At 37.1% G+C, this 22569-nt stretch overlaps 1 non-coding gene across 1 annotated transcript; it reads right to left on the bottom strand.

The window, feature by feature from the left end:
- Window positions 1–19697: 19697 nt before the first annotated feature.
- Window positions 19698–19804, bottom strand: LOC120577778 (small nucleolar RNA R71). Its single transcript, XR_005643760.1, has one exon. It is a non-coding gene; the product is annotated as a small nucleolar RNA R71 (small nucleolar RNA).
- Between the last annotated feature and the right edge of the window lie 2765 nt (window positions 19805–22569).

The following is a 22569-nucleotide window of genomic DNA, read 5'->3' as shown; positions in this document are numbered from 1 at the left end:
GATGCAGTGTTGCAGTGGGAGTCTCCTAAGTCTGTTTTTGAGATTAGAAGCTTTCTTGGTTTGGCCGGTTACTATCGGAGGTTCATTGAGGGATTCTCTAAGTTGGCGTTGCCATTGACGCAGTTGACTCGGAAAGGACAAGCTTATGTTTGGGATGCCAAGTGTGAGAAGAGTTTCCAAGAGTTGAAGAAGAGGTTGACTTCAGCTCCAGTGTTGATTTTGCCGAATCCGAAGGAATCATTTGTTGTGTATTGTGATGCATCTAAGATGGGTCTTGGTGGTGTGCTTATGCAGAATCGTCAGGTTGTAGCTTATGCTTCGAGGCAATTGAAAGTGCATGAGAAGAATTATCCGACTCATGATTTGGAATTGGCAGCCGTTGTGTATACATTGAAGATTTGGAGGCACTATCTGTATGGTTCTAAGTTTGAGGTGTTCAGTGACCACAAGAGTTTGAAGTATTTGTTTGATCAGAAAGAGTTGAATATGAGGCAGAGAAGATGGTTGGAATATCTTAAGGATTTTGATTTTCAGTTGAGTTATCATCCTGGAAAGGCTAATGTTGTTGCGGATGCTTTGAGTAGAAAGACTTTGCATATGTCTGCTTTGATGGTTAAATAGTTAGAATTGATTGAGCAGTTTCGAGATTTGAGTTTGGTTAGTGAGTTGACACCTGATGGTGTGAGGTTGGGTATGTTGAAGTTGACAAGCAATATTTTAGAAGAGATTAAGAAGGGTCAGAAGGAAGATTTGGAACTCGTGGACCGAGTGACGTTGGTTAATCAAGGTAAAGGTGGAGACTTTAGATTGGATGAGAATGGTGTTTTGATGTTTCGTGATCGAGTTTGTGTGCCAGATGTGTTTGAGCTTAAGAGGCAAATTTTGGACGAAGGTCATAGAAGTAGTTTGAGTATTCATCCAGGAGCAACTAAGATGTATCAAGATTTGAAAAGGTTGTTTTGGTGGCCGGGAATGAAGAATGAGATTGCTGAGTTTGTCTATGCTTGTTTGGTTTGTCAGAAATCGAAGATCGAACATCAGAGACCGTCGGGTTTGATGCAACCGTTGTTTGTGCCAGAGTGGAAGTGGGATAGCATTTCTATGGATTTTGTTGGAGCGTTGCCTAAGACTAGTAAAGGTTTCGATTCGATTTGGGTGATTGTTGATCGGTTGACGAAGTCAGCGCATTTTGTTCCTATCAAGACTGGTATGTCGGTAGCGAAGTTGGCTGAGATCTACATTGAGCATATAGTGAGGTTGCATGGTATTCCTTCTAGTATTGTGTCGGATCGGGATCCGAGGTTTATTTCTAAATTTTGGGAAGGTTTACAAGCTGCTTTGGGAACTAAGTTGAGATTGAGTTCTGCTTACCATCCTCAGACCGATGGGCAGACAGAGAGGACTATTCAGAGTTTGGAGGATTTGTTGAGAGCTTGTGTTTTGGAGCAAGGTGTCATTTGGGACGAATGTTTACCGTTGATTGATTTTACTTACAACAACAGTTTTCATGCTAGTATCGGAATGGCACCGTTTGAGGCTTTGTATGGTCGGAGGTGTAGGACACCGTTGTGTTGGTTTGAGTCCGGAGAGAGTGTTTTGTTAGGACCGGAAGTTAAACAAGAAACTACGGAGAAGGTTAAGATGATTCAGGAGAAGATGAAGGCGTCTCAGAGTAGACAGAAGAGCTATCATGATAAGAGGAGGAAGGATATTGAGTTTCAAGTTGGTGATCACGTGTTTTTAAGGGTGAATCCTGTGACCGGAGTTGGTCGTGCTTTGAAGTGTAGGAAGTTGACTCCTCGTTTTGTTGGGCCGTTTGATGTCATTGAGAGGGTTGGGGTTGTAGCGTATCGGATTGCGTTACCACCGTCTTTGTCGAATCTTCATAATGTGTTTCATGTGTCTCAGTTGAGGAAGTATGTGCATGATGCGTCTCATGTGATTCAAGTGGATGAGTTGGAAGTAAGAGATAATTTGACGGTTGAGACTTTGCCGGTTAGGATTGAGGATCGTGAGTTGAAGCGTTTGCGTGGCAAAGAGATTGTTTTGGTCAAAGTGATTTGGGTTGGACCAACAGGTGAGAGTGCCACTTGGGAGCCGGAGAGTAGGATGAGGGTTTCGTATCCGGAGTTGTTTCCTTCAGGTAAATTTTCGAGGGCGAAAATTCTTTTAGGGGGGGAGAGTTGTAACAGCCCGATTTTTAGCTAGATTTATTTTAATTACTTTTAATTGTGTTTGTGTGTGATTAATTGTGCTTGTGTGTATTTAATTGTCATCGGGTGCATTTACGTGGATTACCGTATTAGAAAGGTATTTTAGTCATTTGGCGGGTAAGGGTAAAATGGTAATTTTGATGAGAATTATTTTAATAATTAGTGAGAACCCTTATTTACTAAGTTACTAGGGTAGTGATTAGATTTTACCGTTAGTGACATTTTACCGTTAGTGATATTTTACCGTTATTAATTAAAATATCGTTTGGATTGTAGTAATATTTTTGGTTTGAATAGAAATGGGTTAAGCCCACTAGAAACTAATTTAAGCCCATTAGTGGAGATAATACTAGGGTTGTGTTAGAAGAACCAATTCATTCATTTCAGAAACATTTCTAGAGAGAGGTAGAGAGAGAAAGAGGTGAAGAGAAGAGGAAAAGGGTTTTGGAGAGAAGAACTTGAAGAATCCAATTGGGTAAGCTTAGGAGCTAAATTGAAGCAAGAGTTTGGGTTAATCTTCTTCTAAGGTAAGGGGGTTAGTTATTATCATAATCAATTTCAAATTTTACATCTTTTCATGTTGTATGAAAATGGGTTGATGAACAATTCATGTCAAATTCGTGCTCTTGTTATGTTGCTGTTTCTTATACTTGAATTGATGATTATGGTATGTTTGTGGATGAAATTACATGGTTCAATGTATGTATAAATGTCAAGTTGTGAAATTTTGCTTAATTAATGATTTGTGATAAGTTGTGTTGGATTGAGGTGAGAAACAAGTTTCAATGGATGTTATTGTTGACAAAACATGTTGTTGTGAGTGAATTATAACTTGGGTATACTTAATTGTGGATTGATGATGAAAAAATGAAATGTTGTTGTTGTTTTGAGAAAATGGGTCAAATGGTGATTTTGTTTAAAATAATGTTTGATTCAAGTTTGTAGATGGATTTGAGTATCTTTTCATGTCTAAAAACATTTGGGTAAACCTTTGGGATCAATTTGGGTATTGGGAAGTCAAAAATTGGGATTTTGGGGTGAAAATGGATTTTTCACGAAAACATAATTTTCTGAAACCTGTCATGACTCACGAGGCGAGTGGGAGGCGAGCCGGTGGCGAGTAGCTACTGGAATTGCTCGCCACGGCGAGTAGCCCAGTGTCAGCTTCCCCTGTTTTAGGTAAACATGAAAGTTTTAGATAAATATGTTATTGTTCTAATGGCTTTGGTTTGGTATTCAAATGATTTTGAGAACTTGAGTTATGATCAAATTAATATACATGAGTCATGTGGATCCTTGTGAAAACTTATCATAAACATTTTCTTTATAAACCGTGAAACTTTCCAAAACTTAGTAATGGGTCAATGAGGTACTTAGAGTGAACAATTGAATATGCATGTATATGTTTGAAGTATGATGACTATCGTGAGAACCGTATGCTAATTGCTCGAAATGTGAGAATTCTTGAATTGGTAAAATCATACGTGATAAGTGATGTTTGTTGATTAATGAAAATCATGTGATTGATGTTGAATAACATTGATGATTATTGATAAATATGTTGATGTGTGATGATGAATACTATGATTTATTTGTGTGGGCATGTTTTCTTGATAATGCAATGTTGTGGAGATAATCAATATAATTGGGTGTTGTCCTATATATTGAGTTGAGATTGTGAATTGTTGTCGCATTATCAAGTCCTTATACATGTCCATGCATCATAGTCGTTGTTGCTGTAAAAGGGATGACTCTTTTACTTCGAGATTTATGTAAGGCAGGTGTGAGCCCTTACATTCGATGTGCAAGTGGCATCGAAAGGTGACGACCTTGTTGAGATTTGGTACCGCATGCATTTATGTGTCCATAAGTGCATCTCATAACATGAGTCCTATGTGAATTATGTGATTGGTGATGAATTGAGATTAATGAATGTTGATAATGATTGTCTATGATTGATGTTGTGAATGAATATTTACGATTAGATAATTATTCATGTGATTGATATATGTGGATACGAACTATCAAGTTGTGGTATAAGTATTTATGCATGACTATTATTATTCAAGTACATTGTATTATTTGATTTGATTATTATCTGGATTATGATAATGTAATGCTTACCCCCAGTGGTTTTAACTGCCTACTTGCCTATATGGGTGAGTAGACGTTGTGCAGGAGTAGTCTCGGTGAGTCTCTGTATGGGATATCGGGAGCTTCCTCCGATATCGGTGTCGTGTTGGCTCTGATCTAGGCTTGTCGTGTCGGTCTAGATTAGGTTGTTTATATTTTCTTTTGGATTATGATTTTGTTGATGACTACCCGTATGTTTGGGTTTTGAGATTTATCTTTGAGACATGATTTATTTGCTCATGGCATGTATATATTTGATCACTCTGATTTGTATTCCGTTGTAACTGTTGAGGTTTATATACATGTCTATCGGTTTTTGAATTTTGAATAAGACGTAATCTCTATTTCTTGAATAAATGTATTATTCGCATGTTTAATTGCTTTAATAGAAATAGGAGCGTTACAGGAAGCGCTACTAGCCATAAAGCATAAAAAAGATAAGTATCCTCTTTTATTTACATATAATAGATTCGAAATTGGGATGGTTTCTAAAAAAAAAAAAAATCGAAAGGTTCCATACCTAACCCTATTTCGGACAAAATTCGAATATGAGGATGATTTAAGTGCAGATGCCACCTAAATGTGTATAAGTTGTGCTTGGTCGCAGTTACTCTGTCTTTTTCCCTCTTTATAAATTTTTGTTGCATTCCCATTAGACTATCACAAAATAACCAGTTGGGATAGGGTGGCCTAAAGGCCAAGGCCAACGAACTAGTTGGCAAAATGGGAAACCTTGTTTTAAAATGAAGAGCAAAAAGATATTTACTAGGGGTAAAAGGTGGAAAAGACATTGAGGGAATTTTGTCCTGGATCTTATCCCTTAAAGTTTTAGCCGCATAATAAACTGTCCTCTTTAGATGGAGAGGATCATATACAGTTTGAAAGAAGTTTTGAAAAGCTTGAATTTCTCGAATATGCATACTTCTGTTTTTCTTCGATTTCCTCTGCACTGTATGAAAAGCAAGGATCAATTCAGGAAGCAGAGTATCAGGATCTATATAATCGGTTTGGTGCTTGAAGTAGCACTGCCACCATCGGTAGGATGTTTCTGTGCATGCAAAAGATGAAGTATATGGCTTTGGTTCGAAAATAAGCTTTTACCGCTGAGCCCGACGCAAGGTAGATCTCCAGACATACTCAATAAGGGGTTGCCCCAAATCATCTAAACACTTGTACATTGAACTTGGTTTAATTTGAATTAAGCCAAATTGTCTAGCCACATGGTTAGGTTGATAGCCGTACACCCCGTACGGGCTTCCAGCAGTCACTCTACTGGACAAAAAGGTGGGGGTAAGGTAAGCTTCCCAAATGGCATTAACAAATACCTCTTTTTCACTAGAATCGGTTGGGAACCCTGCTGTAAACCATGAAGGCCCACGAGATCTAGTGGTGAAAGGAGCCATCGAAGGTGTGAAGGATGTGCAACCTAGAAAGGCATTGTAGGCCACTGCAAACAAATCTAGAGAACTCCTATTACCGTACTGGAGCATGGCCAAAGCTAAACCTTCGATTGACCTATTATCATAGGCTTTCGAAAGAGCAGGGGGCAGGTGTACTGCTAATTTTGTTCTGAAAGTGGCCAAAAGCCACAATTGAAACAACCAGATAGGGCCAGGAATGATAAGGCTACTACCAGGTTGGAAATCTTTTATGCTGGATACTGCATGGTTCAAACTCTCATATAAAGATCCTAAGATGAGCTTACTCAAGCAAATATCTCTCCCTTCATGCAATTGGATTGCTAAGGTTGTAAACTTCTTAGGGATCTAAATCGATCTTGAACAGAAAATATACATGGACAACCAATAAGTCAGGAAAGCGATATGCTCCTGATCGGATACTGTGGCACTAGAAGTGTTATGATGATCGATGATGAAGTTGCCATAAGCAGGTCTCGAGAAGTCGAAAGATATCTCCGATGAATGGGTGTCAGGATCGAAAGTCTGACCTATAGGTTTCAGACCGACTAGACCAGCAACGTCTAGCAAAGTAGGTGTCAGCATTCCGCATTTTAAATGAAGACTATTAGTCGAGGGATTCCAGAAATGGAGGGCAGCAATGATCATCTCATTATGATATTTAGGTCCCTGACGAGATAGCTGAATGAGATAAAAAATTCTCATTTCTTTCCAGAAGGAACCTTCGGTTTTTTCCACTTTATCCAGCCACTCAAGGTATTTCTCATTATTTTCTATTTTGGGTTCGGTTTTAAATTTAGATTTCAAAAAGCTTAGGTCATATGGACCTTTGGAGAAAATGAGAGGCAATTGATCCTCGCTACAAGGAAAAACAGTGTTTAGTTTTTCGGGATCATCGGAGTCATCCGGCACAGGCCCTAGGTATGCATGCGATGAGTTTGGACATGAGATGATTACCTGGGATTTCCAGATTTTGTCTTCAGCTTCTCTAACATCCGGTTCTTCCATAAATTGAGAATTTACGGGAAGATTGACATTTGGTTCATGTTGTTTCGTTGATTGAGAAGAAGAACCTTCTGCGCGCGTCATGAGGTTACAAGTTTTGGTTATATGAACGGTGAACAGTGTTGAATCGTAAGGAAGAAGGAGGAGATGGTGAAAAAGTAAAAACACTAAAAGGAGGCAAAATGAGAGTAAAAGTATGACCTAAGGTCATATATAGCCTTTGATGTCTGACAGATGACAACCATCGCGTGGAACAGTTGTTTTTGACAGTTCCCAATAACAAAACCTGGCCCACTAAGCTATGATGGGGACGGTTTAAAAGTTAAACTCTTGAAGTATCCTTTTTTCAAAAAGAATGATGTCATGCTGAGGAGTCACATTTTATCGAAAAATTCAGAAACGTCAAGTTTCTCTTGATCGGTAAAGAGTTTAAACATAACGTTTCTGGGGGGAAAATTTTTAGCCGATATTTGTGAAAATACTATCATTTAATGCAGTCACGGGTTTGACTTGAAGAAGATGGACTTAGCTTTGTGAAGGAATCTATCGAAAATATATATGTATGTCTTCAGCAAGAATCGAAGAAGCCCGCTTAGTTTGGTGGATAAAGGAAGTTATCAAAGCGCCTTCAGACTTTGTAGATAAGATCAAGCAGTTGGCAACGGCTAGGTTCGATTTTCAAATCGAACAGATATGATTAGGTAGTTATAGGACTATTTGTATAAATAGTAGTTTTTCTTAGAAAAAACGGGTCACAATTCAATCATACTAAAAACTTACACTCAATACTGTCCGTATGGAAGCGACAAACGAGTCACAAGTTGCAAAGTATGAATTTGTGCACCAATTTTCAGTAAGTCTTTACAAATTCAATACAGTCTTTTAAAACATCTTTGCAATTTAAACCTTTTTCGAAGTATTTTCTTCTATTGTCATTCTTTACAGAATTTCGATTGGATTCAACTCTTTACATTTTGCTCTTGTCTTTTACTTTATCAAGAATACTTTACGAACAAGTATTACGTTTACATTCAAATCATAAAAGCACAATATGCTCCTAAGATTTACTGGTTGATCTTGCAAGTAAACATTATTGAAACCAGCGATTGTGTACCAAAAATCAGTGTAAACAGCAATGCACTGAGGTTCAGAAGGTGCGTTTTGGTACGCACATGCTAGCTGAGGAAGTTGATGATTGGTGGATTAGTCTTCTACCTATCCTAGAGCAAGATGGTGCAGTTGTTACTTGGGTTGTGTTTAGGAGAGAGTTCCTAGACAGGTACTTTCCGGAAGATGTTCGTAGGAAGAAAGAGATTGAGTTCCTTGAGCTGAAGCAAGGAAGTATGTCAGTGACTGAATATGCTGCAAAATTTGTGGAGCTGGCTAAGTTTTATCCGCACTATACTGCTGAGACTGCTGAGTTCTCCTAGTGCATCAAATTTGAGAATGGCTTGCGTGCTGAGATCAAGCGGGCAATTGGTTACCAGAAGATCCGTAATTTTTCTGAGCTGGTGAGCAGTTGCAGGATATATGAGGAAGATACTAAGGCTCATTACAAGGTTGTGAATGAGCGGAAAGGCAAGAGTCAGCAAAGTCGACCAAAGCCTTACAGTGCTCCTGCTGATAAGGGTAAGCAAAGAATGAATGATGAGAGGAGGCCTAGAAAGAAAGATGCTCCTGTTGAGATTGTTTGCTATACTTGTGGTGAGAAAGGCCATAAGAGTAATGCTTGTCCTAGGGACGTGAAACAGTGCTTTCGTTGTGGTAAGAAAGGGCATACACTTGCTGAGTGTAAGCATGATGATGTTGTGTGTTTCAATTGCAATGAGGAAGGTCATATTGGTTCGCAATGTAAGAAGCCTAAGAAGGCACAGACTACTGGGAGAGTTTTTGCTTTGACTGGTACTCAGACAGAGAATGAGGATCGTTTGATCAGAGGTACATGTTATTGTGATCGTACTCCTTTAACTGTTATTATTGATACTGGTGCTACGCATTGTTTTATTGCTATTGATTGTGCTTCTAAGTTGGGTCTTGCTATGTCGAATATGAATGGAGAAATGGTTGTCGAAACTCCAGCTAAGGGTTTGGTGACTACTTCTCTTGTGTGTTTAAGATGTCCTTTGTCTATGTTTGGTCGAGATTTTGAAATTGACTTGGTTTGTTTACCTTTGAGTGGAATGGATGTAATCCTTGGTATGAACTGGTTAGAGTACAACCATGTTCATATTAATTGTTTTAGTAAGTCGGTGTATTTCTCTTCTGCTGAAGAGGAAAGTGGCACAGAGTTCTTATCTACCAAGCAGCTGAAGCAATTAGAACGTGATGGAATTTTAATGTTTTCTTTGATGGTGTCCTCTTCTGTTGAGAATCAAGCAGTGATTGATAAGTTACAGGTGGTATGTGATTTTCTAGATGTTTTTCCTGATGAAATTCCTGATGTGCCTCCAGAAAGAGAAGTTGAATTTTCGATTGACCTTATTCCGGGTACGAAGCCTGTGTTTATGACACCTTACCATATGTCAGCTTCTGAGCTGGCTGAGTTAAAGAAACATTTAGAAGATTTGCTTGATAAGAAGTTTGTAAGACCAAGTGTTTCAACTTGGGGAGCGCCGGTATTTCTAGTTAAGAAGAAAGATGGTAGTATGAGATTGTGTATTGACTATCAATAGTTGAACAAAGTAACGATAAAGAATAGGTATCCACTTCCAAGAATTGATGACTTGTTGGATCAGTTAGTGAGTGCACGTGTGTTTAGCAAGATTGATTTGAGATCGGGTTATCACCAGATTAAAGTGAAAGATCAGGATATGCAGAAGACGACTTTTAGAATGCGTTATGGACATTATGAATATAAAGTGATGTCTTTCGGTGTTACAAATGCGCCAGGTGTGTTTATGGAATACATGAATCGTATTATTCAAGCATTTTTTGATCGCTTCGTGGTTGTGTTCATCGATGATATTTTGATATACTCGAAGTCCGAAGAAGAACATGCTGAGCATTTGAAGATTGTTTTACAAGTGTTGAAAGAGAAGAAGCTATATGCTAAACTGTTAAAGTGTAAATTCTGGTTGAAAGAGGTAAGTTTTCTTGGCCACGTTATTTCTAGTGGTGGTATTGCAGTAGATCCATCTAAAGTTGATGCAAGATCGCAATGGGAGACTCCTAAGTCGGTTACAGAGATTAGAAGCTTTTTGGGTTTGGCTGGTTATTACCGAAGATTTATAGAAGGATTTTCCAAGTTAGCACTTCCTTTAACTCAATTGACTTGTAAAGGTAAAGCTTTTGTGTGGGATGTTCAATGTGAGAACAGCTTTAGTGAATTGAAGAAACGGTTGACGACGACTCCGATTTTGATTCTACCAAATCCCGATGAACCTTTTGTGGTGTATTGTGATGCGTCCAAGTTGGGCTTAGGAGGTGTGCTTATGCAAGATGGCAAGGTAGTAGCTTATGCATCGAGACAGTTGAGGATTCATGAAGGAAATTATCCTACTCATGATCTTGAATTAGCTGCAGTGTTTTTTGTACTCAAGATATGGAGACATTATTTGTACAATTCTAGATTTGAAGTGTTCAGCGATCATAAAAGTCTGAAGTATCTGTTTGATCAGAAGGAATTGAATATGAGACAGCGAAGGTGGCTTGAATTATTGAAAGATTATGATTTTGGGTTGAATTATCATCCAAGTAAAGCTAATGTTGTTGCAGATGCCTTAAGTAGGAAGACGTTGCATATGTCCACTATGATGGTAAAAAAGTTTGAGTTGCTTGAACAATTTAGAGATTTGAGTTTAGTCTGCGAATTGTCACCTCAGAGTGTGAAGCTGGGAATGATGAAGATTGATAGTGAATTTCTGAAAAGTATTAAAGAAGCGCAGAAAGTTGATGTTAAGTTTGTAGACTTGTTGGTTGCTAGTAATCAGACTGAAGATAGTGACTTTAAAATCGATGATCAAGGAGTGTTGAGATTCCGAGCCAGAATTTGTATTCCAGACGATGATGAGATGAAGAAGATGATTCTTGAAGAGAGTCATAGAAGTAGCTTGAGTATTCATCCGGGAGCTACAAAGATGTATCATGATTTGAAGAAGTTGTTTTGGTCGTCTGGGTTGAAACGTGATGTGGCATAGTTTGTGTATTCCTGTTTGATTTGTCAGAAGTCAAAAGTGGAGCATCAGAAACCTATAGGGTTGATGACACCTTTATATGTACCAGAGTGGAAATAGAATAGCATATCCATGGATTTTGTGACGAGTTTGCCGAATACTCCTAAAGGGAATGACGCGATTTGGGTGATTGTTTATAGATTGACGAAGTCGGCTCATTTCATTCCGATTAATATCAGTTTTCTTGTATCTCAGTTAGCGGAAATTTACATTCGAGATATTGTGAAGTTACATGGTGTTCCTTCGAGCATTGTATCAGATAGAGATCTGAGGTTTACTTCTATATTTTGGAAGAGTTTGCAAGAGGCTTTAGGTTCTAAGTTGAGGTTGAGTTCGGCGTATTGATGTCAGTCAGTCATTCGCTACTTTTAGAGTCTTTTTATGATATTTTTGAGTTCACAAGCAAGCTTAAGCAGCAAGAAAAGCAAGAAAAAACTAAAGAAACTGAAAAGAGGATATCGTGTCACGATTACTGAAAAGCGTGTCACGATTTGGAATATTGGATAAGGTTCATTCGACATTGGTTAAAACGTGTCACGATGGCTATTTCGTGACACGATTTTAGGAACATGTGGCAAGAGAAAATATGATCAAAAAGAGCAAAACAGGAGGTGTGAAGAAATAATATTAATTAATGGGCTGTGTTGATACAAGAGGAGAAAAACGTGATTAATTGAAAAGGCAACTAGGTTAGATGAACCTCTATATAAAGAAGCAACAAGAGAGTTGCAAGTATTCACGCTTTTAGAGCATTACGGCGGAATCACGATTTGGAGAAAAGCCACGCTTTTAGAGCATTACGTACACAGCTTAGAAAAAAGTAGCATCACATATTGAAGAAATTCCTATGAGTGTAACATCTCTCTGTAACTTCTTTTAACTTTGTTGCTTAATTCTTTTATTATGTGTGGTTAGTCTCCTAGAGATTAGGTCTGAGATGAATCCTTGTAACCCTAATTGATCCATGTTGCTGTGAAACTCTATTTATTATTAATGACAATTTAGTTTTTATTCAATTCAATTGTTCTTAATGCTTTTTATATCCTGATCAAATATAAACATGATTTAGTGAGAACGAATGACTACTGACCCTAGCTTTCGACTTAGATATAATTGAATTGTTCTGATAAACATGGTTAGTCTAGGAATGAATAATCGTTTGGTAGTGATATTAGGTTAACGTTCTTAAAACCTTCAAAGATTATTAGACCACCTAAGAAATTAGGGGCTGTAGTTTGAGAAGAGGGTCCTAACTCAAGGGATTGATTAGGGCTATTTTGTTAACTATCGTGGAATTAGAAAATCATTAATACGAATAGGTGCAGTATACCAATTAAGGGAACATCGATGATTCGAAAGACCTGATCTCATCTCTCTTCTTATTTTTCCAAAACTATCTTATTTCCTGTTATTTAATTTTATGCAATCAAATCAAAATCTACAAGCAAAATAATTTATACATCTTAAATATTTACTTTATTGCTAAATTGAGATTGACACAATCCTCGTGGAATCGAACTTATTTTATTACTTCGATACATTTTTAGTACACTTGCTAAAACATCTATCAAGTTTTTGGCGCCGCTGCCGGGGACTGTTTAGTCATTTTAATTTGGAAATTTTGTTTTTATTTTGGATTTCTGTCATTTATATTTTTGTGTATATATTTTTATAAAAAAAAAAAAAATATGATTTATGCTCTTCTTTTTCTTCCCATTGTACTGTGCTACTAAAAAGTTTATCCAAGTTTTGCAGCTATGATAGATAGGTTATACCTCCATGACACAAAAGAGATTTGTATGTTGCAGTATGAAAAATATATGCTATCTTTGAAGATAGGATATTTTGACAGAAAAATCTCGAGATTAATGAGAGATGTGGTCGTTATGAGGCGAATCAACCAGGTAGTAATTGTGAAGAGAAGAAAGAGGTGATCAACATCGATTACAATACTCAACTTAAAAATATTTTAGATGATTTCTTGGTGTCAAATCAAGTTTCATTTGAGAAGTTTGATGTTCAGTGTGGTGATCTTGTTGAGAAAGCACATGAGTCTCAGAGGAAGCTGGTTCAGATGGAGACTGAGTGTCACGAGGTTGTTGTGGAAGAAAATCCCAAAGTGAAGAGTGTGGATATTTTTCCGAAGTCTGGATCAACGGAGGTTAAGGAAATAACTGGTGTGCAAATGGATGCACGTCCTTTTCTAAGGTGGGAGAGCTTAAATTCCAAAAGATCAACAGTGAGTGCATGGGAGTATCTGATTCTTTATGCCAAATTCATGGAATTCCTACCAAACAGGAGGAAGAAGAAGGGGTGATAAATTCCTTCTATCATTTTTGCCACCCTAACAGTGGTTGAAGCGTCAAGCTCAATGACGTAAAAGAAAGCGCTTGGTGAGAGGCAACCCATCCTTTTTATTATTTCTTTATTTTCAGTAATTTATTTCTATTGTTAAGTCAAACAATTTGTCTTTAATTTTTATTTTGGTTGTATCCCCCTGTTATGTGATTGAATCTGAACTTGTTTATTATTGATGAATTTGCTTGTTTGTTGACTTTTTCCAGTTTAGTAACAAATATGTGTTCAAGTGGTATTCCAAAAGTTCAAAAGGAGGAGTGACTTGTGATTCAAAGGCGAAGTGTACGGCAGTGAAAGATAGGTAGTCACAACTCCCAGAAATCTAAACTGTAAGGTTCATGGCCAAATTTTATTTTTCCAATTTACTTCTAAAGAGTGTTCCATGCATTTACATTTCTAGAACTTGCAATTTTTCTCTGCTGTCGATTGATCTTTGTCATATACACACTGAGGCAAAAGTGCTTGGTCCTGTGAGCCTTTTGAAGCCTACCCTTATTGTATTGAAATTTTATCCTTTCTTTAGCCAATTTGAGTCGGTAGGTTTAGATCTTTTAGTTTGGTGACAAACTACATTACAAGCTTAGAGACTTTTAGGATTTTTCCCTTATTGTTTTTCTGAGTTAGGCATTGTAGAATGTTGCTAAATATTAAGTTTGGGGTTGCTATTGGAATTTGCAACCAACTAAGTTTGGGGTGGGGGTATTAGAGAACAAAAGAAAGAAAAAAAAAAGAACATTCTCATGAAAACAATATGCCAAATGGTGTATTCGAAAAGAAAAAAAAAAGAATAGAATGAAAAAGGAACAAGACATTGAAAAACCGAGTAACTTCAAACTCGATTGTCCCAATTGTTATAAATAATCTCTAGTACCCTTGCAAGGATTGTTGTTCCAAAAGGTGAATGAATGATGAATTGAATTTTGTGCTTAACTTCCGTAGGAATGCCTAACTCGAATTTTGTGTAGCCTACTTATCCAAATATTATCCCACCTTCACCTAAGCCCCGTTATAACCATTTAAGACCTCAAGGTGTGCATTGACATTGATTTTGATTGACGTTTAGAAACTTTTCAAGCTTATGGTAATATGTAGATTGCATGTCGACTGTGTGTGAAACCTTTCATATTGTTGCGCGGAGTTGTGAATTGGTGGTTGCTAATTAACAAGTCAAACTAGCTCATCTTTAGCTAGTAAGGTGTTGAACTTTTGGGTACTATCACTTGATCAGGTAACTGTTATTTTACTGTCAATTGTCAATATTGCAAGTAGATTCCTTGAGGACAAGGAATGGTTCAAGTTTGGGGTTGTGATGACAGTCAGTCATTCGCTACTTTTAGAGTATTTTTATGATATTTTTGAGTTCACAAGCAAGCTTAAGCAGCAAGAAAAGCAAGAAAAAACTGAAGAAACTGAAAAGAGGGCATCGTGTCACGATTACTGAAAAATGTGTCACGATTTGGAATATTGGATAAGGTTCATTCGACATTGGTTAAAACGTGTCACGATGGCTATTTCGTGACACGATTTTAGGAACATGTGGCAAGAGAAAATATGATCAAAAAGAGCAAAACAGGAGGTGTGAAGAAGTAATATAAATTAATGGGCTATGTTGATACAAGAGGAGTAAAACGTGATTAATTGGAAAGGCAACTAGGTTAGATGAACCTCTATATAAAGAAGCAACAAGAGAGTTGCAAGTATTCACGCTTTTGGAGCATTACGGCGGAATCACGATTTGGAGAAAAGCCACGCTTTTGGAGCATTACGTACACAACTTAGAAAAAAGTAGCATTACATATTGAAGAAATTCCTATGAGTGTAACATCTCTCTGTAACTTCTTTTAACTTTGTTGCTTAATTCTTTTATTATGTGTGGTTAGTCTCCTAGAGATTAGGTCTGAGATGAATCCTTGTAACCCTAATTGATCCATGTTGCTGTGAAACTATATTTATTATTAATTACAATTTAGTTTTTATTCAATTCAATTGTTCTTATTGCTCTTTATATCCTGATCAAATATAAACATGAATTAGTGAGAACGAATGACTACTGACCCTAGCTTTCGACTTAGATATAATTGAATTGTTCTGATAAACATGGTTAGTCTAGGAATGGATAATCGTTTGTTAGTGATATTAGGTTAACGTTCTAAAAACCTTGAAAGATTATTAGACCGCCTAAGAAATTAGGGGCTGTAGTTTGAGAAGAGGGTCCTAACTCAAGGGATTTATTAGGGCTATTTTGTTAACTATCGTGGAATTAGAAAATCATTAATACGAATAGGTGCAGTATACCAATTAAGGGAACATCGATGATTCGAAAGACCTGATCTCATCTCTCTCCTTATTTTTCCAAAACTATCTTATTTCCTGTTATTTAATTTTATGCAATCAAATCAAAATCTACAAACAAAATAATTTATACATCTTAAATATTTACTTTATTGCTAAATTGAGATTAACACAGTCCTCGTGGATACGAACTTATTTTATTACTTCGATGCATTTTTAGTACACTTGCTAAAAAATCTATCACGTATCATCCGCAGACAGATGGTCAATCGGAAAGAATGATTCAGTCGTTGGAGAATTTATTGAGAGTTTGTGTACTTGAGCAAGGAGGAACTTGGGATAGTCATCTTCCGTTGATAGAGTTCACGTACAATAACAGTTATCATTCTTGTATTGGAATGACACCTTTTGAGGCTTTGTATGGTCGGAGATGCAGAACTCCGTTGTGTTGGTTCGAGACAGGTGAGAGTGTGGTTTTAGGACCGGAAATTGTACAACAAACTACTGAGAAGGTTAAGATGATTCAAGAAAAGATGAAAGCGTCACAGAATCGACAAAAGAGTTATCATGATAAGCGTAGGAAAGACCTTAAGTTTCAAGGAGGAGATCATGTATTTTTGAGAGTCACTCCTGTGACTGGTGTTGGACGTGCATTGAAGTCAAAGAAGTTGACTCCGAGGTTTATTGGTTCGTATCAGATATCAGAAAGAATTGGAACGGTGGCGTATCGAGTGGGTTTACCACCGCATCTTTTGAATTTGCATGATGTGTTTCATATGTCGTGTAATGCCCTATTTTAATATTTATTTATTGGCTTAATTGCACTTTTGGACCCCTAACTTTCCAAAAGTTGCGGTTACGGACCCCTAACTAATTTAAATACAAAACAGACCCCTATGTTTGGATTCTTTGTTAGTTTTGGACCCCCAGACCATTTTTTGACTTTTCGTTGCTGACGTGGCACCCACATCCCATTAGTGAGGTGCCACGTGTATTTTTTTTCTTTGTTTTTTAAATTCGTCCTGTTATTTTTAATTTGAAAAAAATAAAAAAAAACAAAAGGAAAAAGGACATACATGAACAAAAGCAACCTTGTTACATAGCTAACCCTAGAGCTAAAAGGCCAAACATGAACAAAAGCATTCCTAACACAACTATGGCAATTACAAAACTTCTTTCTTTCTTCTTCAATTGATCATTCTTCCTCAACAGTGCTCGAATTATTTTCTTCTGCCTATCAGATACCTCAAGATCATACCACCTAAAAAAATTGCATTTTCTTCTGCCAAAATACCTCCCACAGCCGTGAAACCTCCTCCCTGGATTCTCATCAGTCCAAGCAGTCACCAATGGTGAATCAACACCACAAAAACAAACCAACTTGGTTCTTTGCTTCAATGTTGACCCACTAAACGAAGAAGATGAATATTCAACCATTTTTTGGTTTCCAGCAAAATCTAAGCTTCTTGTGTTGTTATGCGACTCAGATGAAAAGAAAGAAGGCCAGATGAGCAAACGAAATCGATTTGAGAAGAAACAAACAAGGAGAACGATTGGAGAAGAAGGAGGAGGAAATCGATTTGAATGAGATGAAGAAGGAGAACTTGATTGGAGAAGATGTTTTGAGATGGATTTTCAGATTTGGGAAATTGGGGGTTTTTGAACCCTAATTTCTTACCGTTGCATCAATTGCAACCTGCACGTGACCAGTCTTTCTATTTCCTTTTTCCTTTTTTTTTAATTTTTTTCAAATTAAAAATAATAGGACGAATTTAAAAAACAAAGAAAAAAATAATAATACACGTGGCACATTTTATTATTTAATAGATGTGTTGTTGACTTATGTGATTTATATGATTTTTGTGATGTGTTGTTGATTTATTAAGTGGCATATTTTATTATTTAATAGAATAAGATTTGAAAATAAAATAAGATTAAGTTGTGTGGGGGCTGTTTTGGAAATTAGAAGAGTTTAGTGGAATAAGTGAAAATATATGTTATTGTTGTAGAAATATATGTTATTTGGTATAGAAATATTATGTTATTTGTTGTAGAGATATATGTTATTTGTTGTAGAAATATATATCTTATTGTTGTAGATATATATGTTATTTGTTGTAGACATATATGTTATTTGGTGTAGAAATATTATGTTATTTGTTGTAGAAATATAAGTTATTTGGTATAGAAATAATATGTTATTTGTTGTAGAAATATATGTTATTTGTTTTAGAAATATATGTTATTTGATATAGAAATATTATATTATTTGTGATGACTCATTTATTATCTATTTTAATATGTTATTTAGTTTCGTTTTAAATAGATTTAAGTTTATTTTATTTTAATATTATTTCCTTTTTGAGATAGTTTACTACAAATTGCATTTTATTATATTTCAGGAACGAATATAGGATGGATTGAGTCTTAGAGCAAAAGAAAGGGACTTGGAGCTGATTCGGTACGAAAATACGAAGATTCGGAGATAAAAATATGTCTCCCCCAAAGTCAGAAGCTTGGCACGGTCCGTGCTAGCATTGGCACGGTCGTGCCACCTTCCGGAGTCACTTTTGCTACTTTTGCTTAGATTTTAAGCTACTATATTTTAGCCCGCAATTTCTTGTGGAACATTCTAGTAATGTAATTGCTTAGATTTTAAGTCGAATGTATGCTATAAATAGAGTAGCTAGCCATCACAAATATTCATCTTTTCTTGGAATTCAATAAGTGACAATTGTCTTTCTAATAAAAGTTCTTTTCTTTTCCTTTACTTTCTTGTCATTTACTTTTATGCTTTCTCTCTTCTTCCCCATGTCTACGATGAACATGAGTGAGTAGACTTCTCTTTGTCTTGGGATTGTGGGATAAATCTAAATGACATAATCCTAATCAAGCCAAGCTCTAACCCTTAATCTTATGTAACCATAATTTCTTATCTAAATTCACCGCTTTAACATGGATCAACCATTATCAAACTGTGGAAACAAAAGTGGAGGGTTTGATAATTGTTTATCCATCATCTCAAATATCAATTCGTAAAATGAAAGTGGAGCTTTGATATTCGAACAAGTGAATTTAGACAAGGATTGCAAAGGCAGCGAAATAGTCTTTGCAATCTTTGAGACATATAGTTTCGATCTTTAAGGGAACTAATAATGATCAAGTCAGCGAAATAGGCTTGGTTGTTAGAGGAACCAAAATCTAATAGTAATCAAGTCAGCGAAATAGGCTTGGTTGCTAGAGGAACAAAAGAGAAACTGTATTGAGAAATTAGGTCTAACATAAAGTTATAAGCTTATAGTTTGGTTTGTGAAGGACTTGTCATTTAGATGAATCAATGATCCCAAGGCTCCTTTTATTATATTATCTTTCAATCTTTTGAAAACCCCAACTTGCAACTCGATTCTCCTCTAATCATCATCAAAGGTTAATTGAATTAAACTACTCCCTGTCGGAACGATACTCTTTTATTACTACTTCGGTAAGACCGTGCACTTGCGGTTTTATCCCATCAAGTTTTTGGCGTCGCTGCCGGGGAGTAAACTAATTTAATTAACTCTTTCTTTGTGATTAGAACTCTTTCTTCTTCCTTTTTTTCTTCTACTTCTTTCTTTCTTTGCGTTACCATTAACTTCTTGGGTTCTCGATTTCTTATGCGAAGAAGTAAAAGTCTCGGAGAATTTATTCATGAGATTGAAAGATATTTGCATAAGAAAAAGGGAGAGGCACAAAATAATATTGTTATGGCTGAACGCACTCTCAAAAAGTATGCTACTCCTTCAACAGAAGAGCCACAAGCTATTATCATGTACCTGACGGTTGAGGGTAACAACTTCGAGATCAAGCCTGCACTACTCAATTTGGTGCAGCAAAATCAGTTTTCTGGATCACCCACTAAGGATCCAAATCTCCATGTTTCTTCCTTCTTAAGACTTAGTGGTACCATAAAAGAGAACCAAGAAGCCGTAAGACTTCATCTCTTTCCCTTTTTCTTAAGGGATAGAGCTAGCGCATTGTTCCATTCCCTAGAAGTTGGTTCCATCACTTCATGGGATCAAATGAAGTGAGCATTCCTTGCCCGATTCTTTCCTCCATCTAAAACCGCTAAACTAAGAGATCAAATTAGGCGGTTCAACCAAAATGATGGGGAGTCTCTATATGATGCGTGGGAGCGTTTCAAGGAAATCCTTAGACTTTGTCCCCACTATGGTTTAGAAAAGTGGCTCATAGTCCACACTTTTTATAATGGCCTAACATATACCACTAAGATGTCTGTTGATGCAGCTGCAGGTGGAGCCTTGATGAACAAGAACTATATGGAGGCTTACGCATTGATTAAAGACATGGCTCAGAATCACTACCAATGGACCAACGAAAGAGTCATCACCGCCTCTACACCCTCCAAAAAGGAGGCAGGTATTTACGAGGTCTCTGATTATGATCACCTTGCTGCTAAGGTTGATGCCTTAACTCAAAAATTTGAAAAACTTAATGTTAATGTTGTCACACCTTCTACTACATCTCCTTCTTGTGAAATTTGTGGTGTTTTTGGTCATATAGGTTTTGATTGTCAGTTAGGTAGTGCTGCCAATGGTATTGAACAAATGAACTACGCTCAATACAACCAAGGAACTAGACTCAACCAAAAATTTTATAAAAATCCTCAAGGTTCCTATGGACAAGCAACACCACCAGGCTATACAAACAACCAAAGAGTGGCTCATAAATCAAGTTTGAAAATTTTGTTAGAAAATTGCATGATGAATCAAAATAAACAACTTCAAGAGCTCAAAAACCAAACGGGATTTCTGAACGACTCTCTCTCCAAACTCAATACCAAGGTAGAATCTATAGCCACACACACCAAAATGCTTGAGTCCCAAATCTCCCAAGTGGCGCAACAAGTGGCCACCTCTTCTCAAACACCGGGAGTATTTCCCGGTCAAACCGAAACAAACCCCAAAGCTCATGTCAATGCTATTTCTCTTGGGGGTAGTAAATTAGAAGAGACCATTGCTAAGGCCAAGAGTGCTAAGGGAGAGAGTGTTAAACTTCTAGGTGAGAAAGATGTGATAGAGAGTGAGAAACCACTTGACAAGAACAAATCCCTTTCCCCATTGAGGCTTGTTAAGCTTAACTTGGAGGCTCAATTCAATAAATTCTTAAACATTCTTAAAAAGATTTGCATTAAGATTCCCTTTGCTGAAGCTTTGTCTCGTATGCCTCTATATGCCAAGTTTTTAAAAGAAATTTTTTCAAAGAAAAAGGCTATAGAGCATAATGAGACAATAGCTTTGACAAGAGAAAGTAGTGCAATCATCAAGAAGCCACCTCCAAAGCTTAGAGATCCAGGTAGTTTTGCCATCCCTTGTATGATAGGGAGTGAAACCTTAAACCGAGCCTTATGTGATTTAGGTGCTAGTGTTAGTTTGTTACCCTTATCCCTCTTTAAAAGGATGGGAATAGGAGAGTTGAAACCTACCGAAACAACATTGAAGTTAGCCGATCGTTCTGATATCCAACCTGCCAGATATGTTGAGGATATCCCCGTTAAAATAGAAGGGATATACATCCCAACTGATTTCATGGTGCTTGACATAGATGAGGACAATGAGTGCCCTATAATTCTAGGACGACCCTTTCTCGCTACTGCGGGTGCTATAGTTGATGTTAAGAATGGTAGGATTGTTTTTCAAGTGAGTGATCAGATGATAGGATTTGAGTTGGAGAATGTTATGAATTATTCTTGTTGCATGAATAAAGATCATGATGTGAAAGAACGCTTTTTAGCGTCATCTACACAATATGATCTCTTTGATCCATTCTAAGGACACTTTCTTAATGTCAAACTAATGACTATAAAGAAGCACTTCGTGGGAGGCAACCCACGCATTTAACTGCTTTGTTTTGTTTGTTTTTGTTGTGTTAGGTTAATTTGTAGGTAATTGTCCAAGAACGATTCAAGAAAATGAAAAATTTTGAAGCCCCGGAGCCCAGAACCTTGGCACGGCCCGTGCTCACACTGGCACGGCCGTGCCAGACCTTGCATTCCAAAAACCCATCAAAAATCCAGGAACTTGGTACGACCCGTGCTAAGGTTGGCACGGCCATGCCCGACTCCATATGTAAGCTTTTAACACCTTGTCTTCTTCTTCTTCCCCCATTCTCCTACACAAACATCTCTCTACCTTCAAACTTCTCTCTAAAACCTCCATAACCACAAAAATTCAAACCTTCATATCTACATCCAAAATCCACCAAGCCTCCAAATTTCTTCACCGAACCAATCCCAAACAACATCCCAATCATAACCCTCCAATCAAAAACAACTTTCATCCACCCAAACCTAAAATCATCCAAATTCGTAGCCCCCATTAACCTAACTAAAAACCCACAAATTCTTCACCAATTCACCCAACCCAACTCCTAAAACTTACTCAAACCTCAACCCCGTCACCAAACTAACCTTATCCACCGAAAACATTTCCCAAAACCCAACCTTCACCCAAAACACTAAAAGTCAACCAAGGTCAAAGGGAAATGGCTTCAAGTAGAGGTGGCAGAGAAGAAGCAAGCTCTTCAGGGGGACCTCATTCAAAGAAGAAGGCACAAGCAAAGAATCATGGAATAATCTTCAAGGATAACCATCAAAAGGAAAGGTATAAAATTCTTATTTCAAAACCTTTACACCCTTGTAGATACCCTGATCTTGATTGTTTGGTTGTGCTACGAATAGAAGATAATGTCTTTAACTTGTTAGGAAACCTAGGTTGGGTTGAAATGCTTCGACCTATGAGGGGGTTTGAAAATTTCACTTATGAGTTCTTAAGTTCTATTGAATTTAAGAAGGATAAAGTGAATTTTGATAACCCCGATCATAGAGTCTCCTTCCGACTTTTGAATTTTGTTTAAAGATGGACTTCGCAAATGCGGGGTTGATCCATGACTCTTGGAATCCAAATCTCAAGTCGGAAGACT

The sequence above is a fragment of the Medicago truncatula genome, chromosome 8 (genome assembly GCF_003473485.1).
Source record: "Medicago truncatula cultivar Jemalong A17 chromosome 8, MtrunA17r5.0-ANR, whole genome shotgun sequence".
NCBI classification, from domain to species: Eukaryota; Viridiplantae; Streptophyta; class Magnoliopsida; order Fabales; family Fabaceae; genus Medicago; species Medicago truncatula.
The sequence above is the reverse complement of the archived record's forward strand: the minus strand, read 5'-3'. Positions and strand labels throughout refer to the sequence as shown.